This window comes from Typopeltis vanoorti, chromosome 12, assembly GCF_054136105.1.
Source record: "Typopeltis vanoorti isolate ZY-2024b chromosome 12, IOZ_Tvanoo_1.0, whole genome shotgun sequence".
In the NCBI taxonomy this organism is placed as follows: domain Eukaryota; kingdom Metazoa; phylum Arthropoda; class Arachnida; order Uropygi; family Thelyphonidae; genus Typopeltis; species Typopeltis vanoorti.
Genome location: NC_143560.1, coordinates 33,113,773 through 33,128,158, shown reverse-complemented (window position 1 = coordinate 33,128,158; position 14,386 = coordinate 33,113,773). Strand labels below are relative to the sequence as shown.

Sequence of the window (14,386 nt, the reverse complement as noted above, 5' to 3'; positions counted from 1 at the left end):
ATTCTCCCGTTGCTTCATTTCACTCTTCATTTTCATTAAATCTTTCCTAAGCTTTTTGATTCCATTCACATTGCTATCATTACAAGTATGTTTATCCATTCCCATATTATATAAGGAATCGATCATTCGAAGTATGATGAATAACATGGACACACACACACACAATAACATATACAGTAACATATATGTGTATATATATTATTGTATATATTTTCCAATGGAACATTGATGTACACTGCTTGGAAAGAAGTCTATGGACATCATAGTGTGAGGAACAAATAGCCATGGCACCTATGGGGCATACTTTTCATAAGTGTAGCACCCAGCGATTAATATGAATTTTGGACTATTCTTCCTGTAAGCATGTAATATAAGGCCCTGGAGTGTTGTGTGTTGGGGAGGGGGGGGGACATCTCTTGACCTCACCCAAAACTCCAGTTCATCCCACAGATATTCATTAGGGTTGAAATCAGGGCTTTGTGGAGGCCAGTCAAGTGTGGTGACATTCGTGTCCACAAACCATGCAGTTACAGAGCAGCCTATAACACAGCGGTCATTTCTGTAGAAATGCCAAAAAGTAGGAAGCATTGCATTGTCCAGAATGTTCAGATACTTCTCAGAGTTCAATTTTTGTGGCACTACAAACAGAGGTCCGAGGTCAAACCAAGAAAGACAGGATTATACTATCACACCCAGGGCCAGCCTTCTCTATAAAGTGGCCCTGGTGTAAGAACCTTTTGGGGCCCTAAAATATTTTTCAAAGGTAAAAATTAAAGGATTCGAAATAAACATATTGTAAAACATTTTACCTGTAAATGATTTTGGCACAGGAAAACAAAAAAAAAGCACATTCGAAATATAATACATTTCCACAAATGTGTACCGACTGTGCCCACTCAATCGTGGGGCCCGGGTGCATTGCACCCACTGCACCCCCGAGATGGCCGGCCCTGATCACACCACCACCACACCTCCAAATTTTATGGTTGAGGTTACACACTCTGGTAAAAGACGTTCACCGGCCATCTGCCACACCCACATCCATCCATCTGCTTGGTAATGTTATTCATTTCTCTATAACAGAGCTTTCCAAGCTTCCACATCCCACTATACACACTCTTTGCACCACTGAAGACAACACTGTATGTTAGTTCGGGTAATGTGGGGTTTGCATATTGTCATGTTGTGAGCATCAGTTATATTATCCTTCATAGCACTCTTCAGTCATGTTTGGTGAGTATGGGGTCATCCACTGTGCATAGCACCTGCATTTGGCTCCTTGCGTTTCCATCTCAATATGATATCACTGATTGTTGACCTGGGATGGTGCAATTTGTCAACAATTTGCTGAACAGATATGCCTGCAACGTGGAATCCTATCTTTTCATTATGTTTTCAATTACAAGAGAAGCAAAAGTCACAGCTATATTATTAGAAGTGATTAATGAGCTTACTTTACTGTATAAGATTATGAAATTATAATTAAATAGACCTTCCTGCACTATGAAAAGAACTTCAAGAACATCATTTCAAGCACAGCACTGAAAGCAGTAATGGCAGCACAAAAAGGTGAACTCCAGTTCACCTTTTTGCGCTGTTATAAGTGAAAAGAATGTTACTGAATATTGCTGTTCAGAAAGTAGAAAGAAAAACAGAAGGAGAAAACTGTGGAGTTTTTATGTCTTCAATATATGAAGAGTTAAAAATGGAGAACTGAGAGAGGATATTCTTGTATAAGAATATCCTCTGTCAAGAATATAAGAAATTATATTCTTGGTTTCATCCTTTATTCAAGTATAAGCAAACAAAATTTGCATGTGAAGTAATTTCATCCTGTAATGCATAGCATTATACATATCCACAAGGATATGTGCATTGCATTATGGGGATACTAAGGCAATTAATGTGAAGTCATTAGCCTCTATATACAAGTAACCCAGTCGTGAAATTACTTCATAAGCAAACTTTGTTTGCTTACACTTGGATAAAGGATGAAACCAAGAATATAATTTCTTGGCATCTTTAATTTATAGTACAATCAAGTGAAAAAACTTTCAACAGGATATATTTTGGTTAAAAATGAATGGAACTTTATTGCTCACCAGCTCATATAGAAATTTGCACAGTAAAATTTATGTTGATTTATTCAGGACTCTCAGTCTTATAGACAATTTGATGCTGTTAACATGTTTTAGTTATTTCTTCAGAAGTTTTCATATAGAAGGCAAAGTTGATTTGATGTGCGGATGAAATTCTTAATAGTTTGTTGTTATTTTCATATAGAAAGTGAATCAAGTTATTAAAGTGTCTTGAATGAAGACAAGATATGTTTTCTTCCCTGTTCCTTGATTTGAGATACAAGAATAGTTTGATTTATATTGCTGTCATATAGAGAGCAGTTTTTGCGGTGGTCTTTCTTTTGTGGGAACTCAAGAAGAATGAAAGTTCTATGGTAGATTCTAATGTTAGAAACTAATCATAACAAGATGCACTCCCAAGTAATTTTATATAACTTGGTTTTTAATCCTATTTCCCAAGCAAGCAAACAGACAAGAAAGTCAAGTTTGCACCTGCACGTAGTGCAAGTCTGAGGCAACTCGTGGTAGTGCCAGCCTTACATCTCCTTGTTTCCCTTCATGTGCTTTACATTAAGGCAAAAATACTAAGGAAAGTGATCAGAGCTTAATCCATCAGTTGCCTCAGACTTGCACTACGTGCAGGCGCAAACTTGACTTACTTTGTTTGCTTACTTGGGAAATAGGATTAAAAACCACGTTTATATAAAATTACTTGGTATCTTGAATAGATAATCTACAATCAGAAGGCCTTCTGCAAAAGAATGGACCAATCACTACACCCAGCTTCTAAACAATAATAATCAAACTGAAATAAAACAAGTAATAAGTCAAAAAAAAAAAAAAGAACCAATACAGGCGTAGACTTCTGTGGCTAATTAGTTCAAAAGATATATTTTGGTGATTACACCACATTTTTTATTATTCAGTTATACAAAATATTGAAATAATAGTTCCCGACAAGTTTCGTAAATCGTAAGATTTACATCTTCAGAGGGTAAATAGTATAACTTAAAGTTTAAACAAGAGAATTAATAAATACAAATCATAACTGGCTATTCATAAAACTCAAATAACAGAATGCAGATATAAAACGTTATTGACGTTGAACAATACTGGACGATGTCACGTGTTCTTGTTCTCGTTCATGCAGTCCGAGCTCAGATTGAGGTAGATTTTTTTATTAGAGCTGACCACACTTGATGGAGAATTAAACCTTGATTTTTATTGCATTGGGTTGGGTTTTTTAGCATATTAGCAGCTTCTTTAAATTTTCTTATATAACTGTTGTTTTCTATGTATGACATGTCATTTTTTGCCAGAGTACATCGTGTCCAGTGGAAGTGGTATGGAAAGCAAGACCAGTTTTTTGTTCTCTTTTGTATTGTACATCTTTTTGGTGTCCAGCCATGCGTATTTCTCCAGATCTTCCTGTCTGTCCTACATAGCAAATCCCACAAGAGCAATGGATTTTGTAGACTCCTGGTTTTTTAAGAGGATGATGAGGTGGTTTTGGTGGATGTAGGAATCTTGAGATTTTTTCCATAGGAAGGAAGGCTACTTTTATGTTGTGTTTGTTCATTAATTTGGCTAGCTTATCTGTAACAATTTTGATATAAGGAAGCGAGATTGCGTTTTTGTAATCCTGTTTTATTGTGTTGTTAGCTGGAGGCATTTTAAGGATTCTCTTGATGGTTTTTGTTTCATATCCATTCTGTTGGAGGATTTGTGTTAAGTATTTTAGTTCTTCATTACATCTTTCTTGTGTGCTGGAGATATTGTATGCTCTGTCTCGAAGAGTTTTAATTGAGCTTACTTTTTTGTGAAGGATGGTGGTGTGAGGTTGCATTTAGAAATCTTCCAGTGTTTGTTGGCTTCCTATGTACTTGGCATACACACAAAAAAACAAATGATCTAATAAAAAAAGTGCCTCTCTGGACAGAAGAACTTAAAAATACTTACAATCAAAACATCCTTTGATACCAAGAATATATGGTGTTCCAAAGATGCATAAGACAGATATACCTTTAAGACCAATAGTAGATGGAAGAGATTCACCGACTTCCAACTTGGCAAAATACCTCACCAACATGATCTCACAACATATAGGAAAAACATCTTCCTTCATAAAAAATAGTAAACATTTCATAGAAAAAGTGAAAGATATACATATTGGTCCAACAGACATCTTAGCAAGTCTAGACATTATCAGCTTGTTTACAAACGTCCCAAGACAAGAAATTTTGAATCTCCTAGAAGACCTCTTCCCTCTGGACATCTTGAATCTTTTTAAACATTGTATAAACAAACAAATTTGAAACAATGCTCTTAAGAATTACCATAAAAAACCAAAAATATGGCTACACTATGTGGACGATATTTTCATCATATTCAATGGAACAACAGATGAACTTATCAATTTCAAAGATTATCTCAACAATTTGCACAACACCATAAAATTCACTTTAGAACAAGAAGAAAATAAAAAACTTCCTTTTCTGGATATTCTATTAGAAGTTAATGAAGAAAGTAAACTCTCCTTCTCAGTATATAGGAAGCCAACAAATGCTGGAAGATTTCTAAATGCAACCTCACACTACCATCCTTCACAAAAAAGTAAGCTCAATTAAAACTCTTCGAGACAGAGCATACAATATCTCCAGCACACAAGAAAGATGTAATGAAGAACTAAAATACTTAACACAAATCCTCCAACAGAATGGATATGAAACAAAAACCATCAAGAGAATCCTTAAAATGCCTCCAGCTAACAACACAATAAAACAGGATTACAAAAACGCAATCTCGCTTCCTTATATCAAAAATGTTACAGATAAGCTAGCCAAATTAATGAACAAACACAACATAAAAGTAGCTTTCCTTCCTATGGAAAAAATCTCAAGATTCCTACATCCACCAAAACCACCTCATCATCCTCTTAAAAAACCAGGAGTCTACAAAATCCATTGCTCTTGCGGGATTTGCCTATGTAGGCAAATCCCGCAAGAGGATTTGCGTACATAGGCAGATCTGGAGAAATACGCATGGCTGAACACCAAACAGGAAGATCTGGAGAAATATGCATGGCTGAACACCAAAAAGATGTACAATACAAAAGAGAACAAAAAACTGGTCTTGCTTTCCATATTACTTCCACTGGACATGATGTACTCTGGCAAAAAACGATGATGTCATACATAGAAAACAACAGTTATATAAGAAAATTTAAAGAAGCTGCTAATATGCTAAAAAACCCAACCCAATGCAATAAAAATCAAGGTTTAATTCTCCATCAAGTGTGGTCAGCTCTAATAAAAAATCTACCTCAATCTGAGCTCAGACTGTATGAACGAGAACAAGAACACGTGACATCATCCAGTATTGTTCAACGTCAATAACGTTTTATATCTGCATTCTGTTATTTGAGTTTTATGAATAGCCAGACGGTTATGATTTGTATTTATTAATTCTCTTGTTTAAACTTTAAGTTATACTATTTACCCCCTGAAGATGTAAATCCTACGATTTACGAAACTTGTCAGGAACTATTATTTCAATATTTTGTATAACTGAATAATAAAAAATGTGTTGTAATCACCGAAATATATCTTTTGAACCAATACAGTTAAACGATCTAAAGAAAATATTTGAAAAACTAAAAAATAGAAAAACTATAGGAGAAGATGGAATAAATTCGGAACTATACAAATACAGCTGTAAACCATTTCAATTACGATTAATTAAATTTCTAAACAGAATATGGGAAGAAGGAAACAGAAAGAATTGCGGAAACTACAGAAGAATATCCTTATTAAATACATGCTATAAAATATATCTAGATATAATTAAAAGTAAATTAATACCATGGGGGAAGATCCTGTACAGATCCCACATTTACATTCAAACAAATTATAGAAAAAAAAGAATAGAATGTAATCTGCCAACATATATGGCCTTCCTGGATTATGAGAAAGCATATGATCAAATCAACAGAACAAAATTAATCAGTATACTGTATAAATTGAAAGCTCCACCTCAAACCACAAAAGCAATAGCAAATATAATGGAAGAAAGCTATATTAAAATTAAAATTAATAATGAAACAACCGAAAAAATTCAAACCAATAGAGGTCTCATTCAAGGAAGTGGATTATCACCAATACTCTTCAATATATAGATATATATATATATATATGGAAAAAATTTCAAACGAATGGAGAAAAAACAAAATCACAGGAATTAAATAGGAAATAAAAAATTAACCAGCCTTTTGTATGCTGATGATCAAGTTATTTTTGCTGAAAATGAAGACTAATTAGAAAAAAAATCTACACATATTGAACAAAACAATAGAACAGTATGACCTGAAATCTCAATAAATAAAATGAAATCAATAGCATTTCAAGGTAAAGAAATTAAATGCAAACTAGTCATCCACAACAAAATAATAGAACAAGTGAACAAATTTAAATATCTAGAAAATGACATAAGCCCCAATGGAGAAATCGGTATTCCATATAAAAAGCAAAAATTCCTCGCAGTCATTAGAACTTTGAACAGACACTTCAGTAATAAACAGATGTCTAGAACAACTCAAATAAAACTAAATAAAATAATCGCCAAACCAATTCTGAAATATGGCAGTGAAACATGGACTTGGGGAGACCGAGATAAAAGACAAGTGAAAGCTGCAGAAATGAAGTTCCTAAGACCACTCGCAGGCTATAAAAGAATAGACAAGATAAGAAATAAGAAAACAATTATCCATAATTAACAATAGACATCACAAACTATAGAAAGAACCGAAAAAACTACGTAGAAAGAATGAATGAGGACAGATGGCCAAATATTGCCTGGAAATATTAACCAAAGGGACACTGATCAAGGGAAAGACCCACGAAGAGATGGGCAGAACACTTTTTAAACCCTTGAAAATGTTACAGGCAAACAACTGCCTAATATGGGAAGCCAAGAAGAAGATGATGATGAGACTGTTTTAATTATGAATCTATTTTTTTCATTATTATTATTTTACATGTGTCTGAGTTTGTTTTACTTGTATTTCATTTTTGTAATTATTTGATGTTACAATATATAATGCATAGCACGACATATGATTGGACTGTATCTTTTTAAAATAAATGAATATGAAAAGAATTGTTTCTCTTTTGTTCGGGGAGGGAGAGCACACCAGCAGAATCAAGTTGGACATTTTCCAAATTTTTGACACACTGAGCCTAAAAGGTTTGCCATCACTGTACTAGACCTACTAGATGATGGGAAGTAGTGTTTTGAGAGAAGAATTCAAAGAGCCTGATTAATTATAAGTGAGATACTACACAGTTCAGTATTAGGATCTTTGTTGTTTAATGTATTCATAAGTGATCTAGGTTCAAATATTAGGAGTTAAATTTCTTAAAGATTGACTAGATGTGTTGAGGGATTGTATTGTAATAGGTACAAGAATCAGTTGGTTAGCTGCAATGTGATTAATTTATCTAACAAGAGATGAGGATGAACTTCATGCTGGAGGCTTAATGGATTTTTTACAACACTCAAAAAGAATTAAAATAGAATTTAATACTTCCTATATTTCGTCCTAGTCACTAGGACATCTACGGGGATTACAAAAACAATTAATGTAACATATACACAAATAACACACAATAGATATATTGTGTGTTATTTGTGTATAACACTAAGCCCAACCACGTGGGTGATACTAAAGTCCTATCTAGGTAGAGCGCCCTCTAAGGGCAGTAGTAGGTGGCCTGGAATGTAAGGTGGGAACTCTGGTGATGAGTGTTTCCCAAATCTTCGGAAGCTTAATGCAACCGTATTTATTGAGATTTGGTTGGTTTTTGAGAGCTGCTGCTGCTTCTAAGAAAAGTCTCTCTTTCTTGAATTTGCTGTGGTGGAGCATGGTGGTTTTCTTCCATGATACCCTGTGGGTGGTGTCCAAAACATGGTCAGCCAAGCCTGAATGGCCATAGTTGTGTTTGAAGATGTACGACTTGTGTTCCTCTAGACGGATGGATGCTGATCTGCCTGTCTGTCCAAAGTATGCCAGCTTACAGGAACAGGGTACTTTGTAAACTCCAGGCAGAGAGAGAGAGGAGGGAGCTGATCTTTCATAGAACGGATAAGGGTAGCAAGTTTGCGGTGGGGCTTATATGCTGTGTGTAGGTTGTACTTTTTTAGTATCTTGGCTATTTTTTCGGATGTGCCACGGATGTAGGGTATGGTGATGGCATTTTTAAAATCTTGTTGACGAGAAGGACAAGAAAATGCCATCACCATACCCTACATCCGTGGCACATCCGAAAAAATAGCCAAGATATTAAAAAAGTACAACCTACACACAGCATATAAGCCCCACCGCAAACTTGCTACCCTTATCCGTTCTACGAAAGATCAGCTCCCTCCTCTCTCTCTGCCTGGAGTTTACAAAGTACCCTGTTCCTGTAAGCTGGCGTACTTTGGACAGACAGGCAGATCAGCATCCATCCGTCTAGAGGAACACAAGTTGTACATCTTCAAACACAACTATGGCCATTCAGGCTTGGCTGACCATGTTTTGGACACCACCCACAGGGTATCATGGAAGAAAACCACCATGCTCCACCACAGCAAATTCAAAAAAGAGAGACTTTTCTTAGAAGCAGCAGCAGCTCTCAAAAACCAACCAAATCTCAATAAATACGGTTGCATTAAGCTTCCGAAGATTTGGGAAACACTCATCACCAGAGTTCCCACCTTACATTCCAGGCCACCTACTACTGCCCTTAGAGGGCGCTCTACCTAGATAGGACTTTAGTATCACCCACGTGGTTGGGCTTAGTATTGTGTGTTATTTGTGTATATATTACATTAATTGTTTTTGTAATCCCCGTAGATGTCCTAGTGACTAGGACGAAATATAGGAAGTATTACATTCTATTTTAATTCTTTTTGAGTGTTGTAAAAAATCCATTAAGCCTCCAACATGATGTCCTCACAGCACTTAAGCCTCTACACACATAGATGAAGATGAAATTTAATGCTGTAAATTTATATAGTACATTAGTATCAGTGTAGGCCTAAATGCCATATTGGTAGCTCTTTCAAAGAGCAAACATGGTATTTTTAAGCCACTTCAGGCCTCCAGTAAGCAGGGTGAGTGGTTGGTGCTGTCGCAGTGAGTGACGAAATCACCTGAGCAGGACTTCATCTTATTGAAGTTTCGAAGTTACTTCAGGGCATATATAAAACCAGCAGCAGGAGTCTGCTACACTTGTCTGAACAGGCTCTACTAGAGGCATAACAAACGTGATAGTGAAGAAGAGCATGAGAACAAATATATGAAGTTTTTTTTTAGTATTAGAAAATATGTGGAATGGTCTTCAGCAATTGGTTAACAGAAGTGGCAAATTTATGTAACTTTAAGAAACAATTAGAAGATAACTGTATATTAACTGACATTTATATATCATGTTCAACATTGCCAAATGTACATGGTGTTTCACTTGTAGGAAGCCCTGAGTCATTCTTTATTACAGACATAATATACCAAAATGATCGTTGCAACTATGGGAGTACCAACATGGATAGAGACATGCCTTGTCTACATTGTGGTCACCATAGGAACCATTGCCAACTTCCAACGTTGGGTTCCCCACACCCTGATAAGCTCAGTTTGCGACCAGTCTTGGTGCGGCAAACACATATCCAGATATATATATACAGGGTGTTCGGGATAAATTTGACAGTTTCGTAAGGAAAAAGAAAATCTTCTTTGTATCTATTAAATTTAATGAATTGACAAAAAACATTACAGGCAGAGTTAATTACAATACTATCAACAAGATTTACTCAAAATAACCACCATTAGCATCGATCACAGCTTCAATCCTGCTTCGGAACCTCGAACAAGCTGATGCTACAGTCTCCCTGGGAAGGGCCGCAAAAACTGTTTTAATTTTATCCATTAACTGGGCTTTTGTATTACTGGAAGTGCGATTGGTGTCTTTTTCAACTGCGCCCCATACAAAATAATCCATGGGGTTAAGGTCTGGGGAGTTTGGAGGCCAAACATTTGGACTGGTGAAGTCGTAGAAATTTTCAGACAACCATTTTTGACTTTTCCCAGAGGTGTGGCAAGGGGCCGAATCCTGCTGCCATACATACGGCCTACCATTGGCTACCCTTGTTATCCAGGGCTTGACTACAGTGTTTAGCAACTCCACGTAGCCATCTGAAGTCAACCTGAGGCCCTCTTGGAAAAAATGGGGAGGCATCACATTGCCTTCAGAGGATACACATCCGAAAACCATCACAGTTTGGGGAAATTTAGTCTGCATTACACGAGGAATGTCCTTTGTACTGTATGCAAGCCATCTGTTATTCTGCGTGTTGTGTTTTTGATCCTGGCAAAAGTTTTTCTCATCGGAAAAGAACCAGATTGTTTGTGGTTCCGCAGGATGTTTCACTTTGCTTAGAAGTTTCTTCGCGTTTATCAAACGTTTTTCACGGGCCTTTTCTGTAAGCAGCTGACCTTTGCGGCGCTTGTATGAGTAGTAGCGGAGGTCTTCATTGAGTGCAAGCTTCATAGTAGAGGCTGCAACATTCATTTCACGTGACAAAGCCCGAATTCCAATGCCAGGGATCTTCAACACCTGTTCCTGCAGATTTGCGAGGAATTCTGCTGTACGAACGCAATCAGATCGTCTGCTAGGGATCTTTCTTCTTGCTACATCCTCGTAGTCACCATTGCAAGTCTCTAGTTCATGCCTGATTGTTTTTACTGTATTCAGGGAGCATTGGGCAGCAGTCGAAATATCCTTATTTTGATGGCCGGCACGAATCATCATGATACAAGTTATTCTCTTCCATGATTCAGGTGGGTTCCAGCTATCCATCCTTTCTGACATCTTGTATATGAATGAAGAAGGGTCCAACCTTTTAAATGAAGAGAAGTGTGTGTTAATACATGTAACTTACGGAAAAATATAATTAATTATAAATATGTCAAATTTATCCCGAACACCCTGTATATACATGTACAATGATTGAGCAGAAAGTGTTCTTGGTCAAATCACATTGACTATGAGTTCATTCAAGGTTACGTGCTCAAATTTCAGAAAATGGTTTAATGTTGCAGTGCCATCAAAAAAGTGTGATACAGAAGATGGTGAAAAAACTGCAAGCAACAGGGACGTTGGTGAATGTCTACAGGGCCGGCTATCCCACAGTGACCGAGGAAACAGTGTAGGATGTAATAACAGGTTGCTTAACTTACCAAGCAAGTGTTTACGGCGACTGTCCCAAGAAACTGGCTTGTCACCTTCGCCTTGCCACAGAGCAGCAAAAAAAAAGGGAGCATTTGCCAGAATCAAGCATCCATAGTCAAGGAACTGCAGGGGCCCGATTTTGCAAAAAGGGTGTCATACTGCAAGTTTTCAGACCATCATGGCTGAAAATGATGACATCCTGGACATAACATTTTTCTCAGACAAAGCGTGGTTCTGCGTGCCTGGGTATGTCAATTTACAGAATACACGCTTGTGGGCTGAACGCTCAGCTAATTGAAACATTTGCAAACATGGAACACTGGATTTCCAGGTGCCTGCATGAAAGAGATGGCCACTTCAAATCCACATGCAATTCCTGAACATCAGCTGCATGACCTCAAGATTGGGGTGTGGTGTGCTATGTTGTACATGTGCATCATAGGGCCCATATTCTTTGAAACAATGGTGAACACAGACATGTACTGCGAAATTATCAACATGTTTGTTAATCAGTTGAATGACATTGAGTTACAACGTGTCTACTTCCAGCAAGACGAGGTAACCTGTCACATTCCCAAAAGGTCTATGGCAGTTGTAACCAGCTTCTTCTTTGAAGATTGCATAATCTCCAAAGAATATAGCCATGAAGGTCTCCAGATCTCAGTCCCCCAGACTTGGGTTGGAAGTTTATTTTACACTTGGTTAGACTATAATAAATTTAGTTTAATCCTTTTATCCAAGTGTAAGCAAACAAAGTTTGTGCCTGAAAATATCTTCAGGACTGAGGTAAGGTGGTACATCCCTTGGCAACACGTAGCAAAGGTGGACCAAGATCTCATCACTTCTTGTCTCAGTATCTCCCATAATGCAAAGCACATCTCCTTGTGGACATGTATATTGCTATGCATTAAGGGAAGGGCCACTACCCAGACTGGTTTCGACCTTTATTGAGGTCTCGTCTGGATAGTGGCCCTTCCCTTAATGCATAGCATTATACTTGTCCACAAGGAGATGTGCTTTGCATTGAGTTACAATATCCTCAGTCCTGAAGATATTTTAAGGTGCAAACTTTGTTTGCTTACACTTGGATAAAAGGATTAAACTAAATTTATTATCCCCCAGACTTCTTATTGTGGGGAATGTTGAAGGGAAAGGTCTATGCCCATAAATCACGCACACTCCAGTCATTTAAAGTGAATATCACCAATGTAATTGGCAACATCAGCCATGCTCAGCTAATTGAAACATTTGCAAACAATTGAGCGCTGGATTTCCAGGTGACTGCATGAAAGAGATGGCCACTTCCAGCATTTGTTGTGATGTGATATGTTGGACATCTCTCAAGGTATGTACTACCACAATTACATCTTCCTATCTTGTATTGTATATTATGTTTAATAAACAATAACTTGGGGCCTCCCACAACCCTGTATAAAACTGGGCAATGTCAAACATGTCAGTGTTACATGTTTGTGTAAAAATATTTATGGAAAAAAAAATCATTAAAAAATATATATAAATAATAATAAATAAATAAAAATAAAACAGCATATGAGAGAATGAAGAAGTTAAGCAATGACTGAATATATACAGGCTTGATTATTGAAGATACTGATCTTGATTATTTAGAGAGAGAGAGGTTTTGTGACATTATTGACTTTATATTGATGGAAATGGACTATTATCAATGATTACTGAAGAGGTGTGTCCTCATCAACTGAAGAGAGAGAGAGAGAGAGAAGGAATCAATAAGGATTAGTAGCTTTAGGTCTGTCTGATGTGAGGGTGAGACAAGAAGAAATATTAGATATCTGGCAAAGATATAGATAATGAAATATTCAGGGCGGATTACTGTAGACAAAGACAAGCAAACAAAATATAACTATTTTGTCCACTTTTTTGTCATCTTCCTATAATCAGCATTTGTAAGTTATCCTTCCATAGTTGTTCTTCCATTTATTCACCACACAGTGAAAGAATTCTTTTCTTTGGGATTTTCTTTAGCCTGCTCTGCTAGCTCCTGTCATAATCAGCTTTTGCCTTCCTTCCCATACTAGTCACTCTTCAGACCTCGTATTGCTCATGAGCTTGCTGATTGCCTTTGTCTTTATATACCCTCCACAACATTTTCTTGTTCTGCTACTTCCACTTAATGATGCTATTCATCCATCTAACTCCTACTTAACCTATCCCCCTGACTGTGGATGTACAGTTTGATACTACTTCCAAACACTGTTGACATCTTTTACCCTCCTGTTTCTTGTGCCATGCAAATGCTCCATGCCAGTTCCTTAGTTTGTCATAATCACTTAGCAGCTGTATAAATTCTATTTCCTTCCCTTTGTGTGACCATTCCTCATTCCAGTCTATGTGCCCCATAGCTGGTCCCCATAATAACCACATAACCTGCCCTCACTGTGCTAATTAGCTGATGCATGTTATATCCCTTCAATCCTCTCCCCACCTCCCTAGCCTATATTTAACCTTGTTGGCCCCTATCTCACTCCAGATAGCCTCAAATGAACTGTCCTCATACTTCCACTATCATTACTAAAACCCTTCCCTTCCTACCTCCTTCCATTCTCTTTGAAAATATTATACCAATGGCATTCTATCCCAAAGACTATCGTTTTTCCATCAACCAAGTCTTGCTAGTGCCTATAACCTTTAGCCAAGTTGAACTAACAAATGCTAACCCCCTCTCCCCCTCTATTCCAGATGCTTCTGGCATTAGTATACATAAACTGCAGTATCTACTTTGACCCACAACTTCCTTCTCACCTTATGTTGTCTATCTAATTCAATTCCTGAACCTGCAGAGCTATATTCAGCATTATCTGATCATTCTTGCACTCATTTGCCTCAAGAATGCCTACAAATGTGTGTGCATGTGCACATGCACGGGGGGGACCTGTAGTTTTACTAAATCTTCTGAACTCTAACTGAACCACCACTTTCTCACGACATAGACAGAAACAGGGAGATTGGCAGAGAAAGCAAAGCCAAAATAATCCTAGGGAATTTTAGTTATGTTATTAGTGG

General features: G+C 37.1%; 1 protein-coding gene across 2 annotated transcripts in view; it reads right to left on the bottom strand.

The window, feature by feature from the left end:
• Positions 1 to 14,386, bottom strand: part of v (Tryptophan 2,3-dioxygenase vermilion) — a 243,195-nt gene that overhangs the window by 5,611 nt on the left and 223,198 nt on the right. The gene's annotated exons all lie outside the window — the stretch shown is intronic.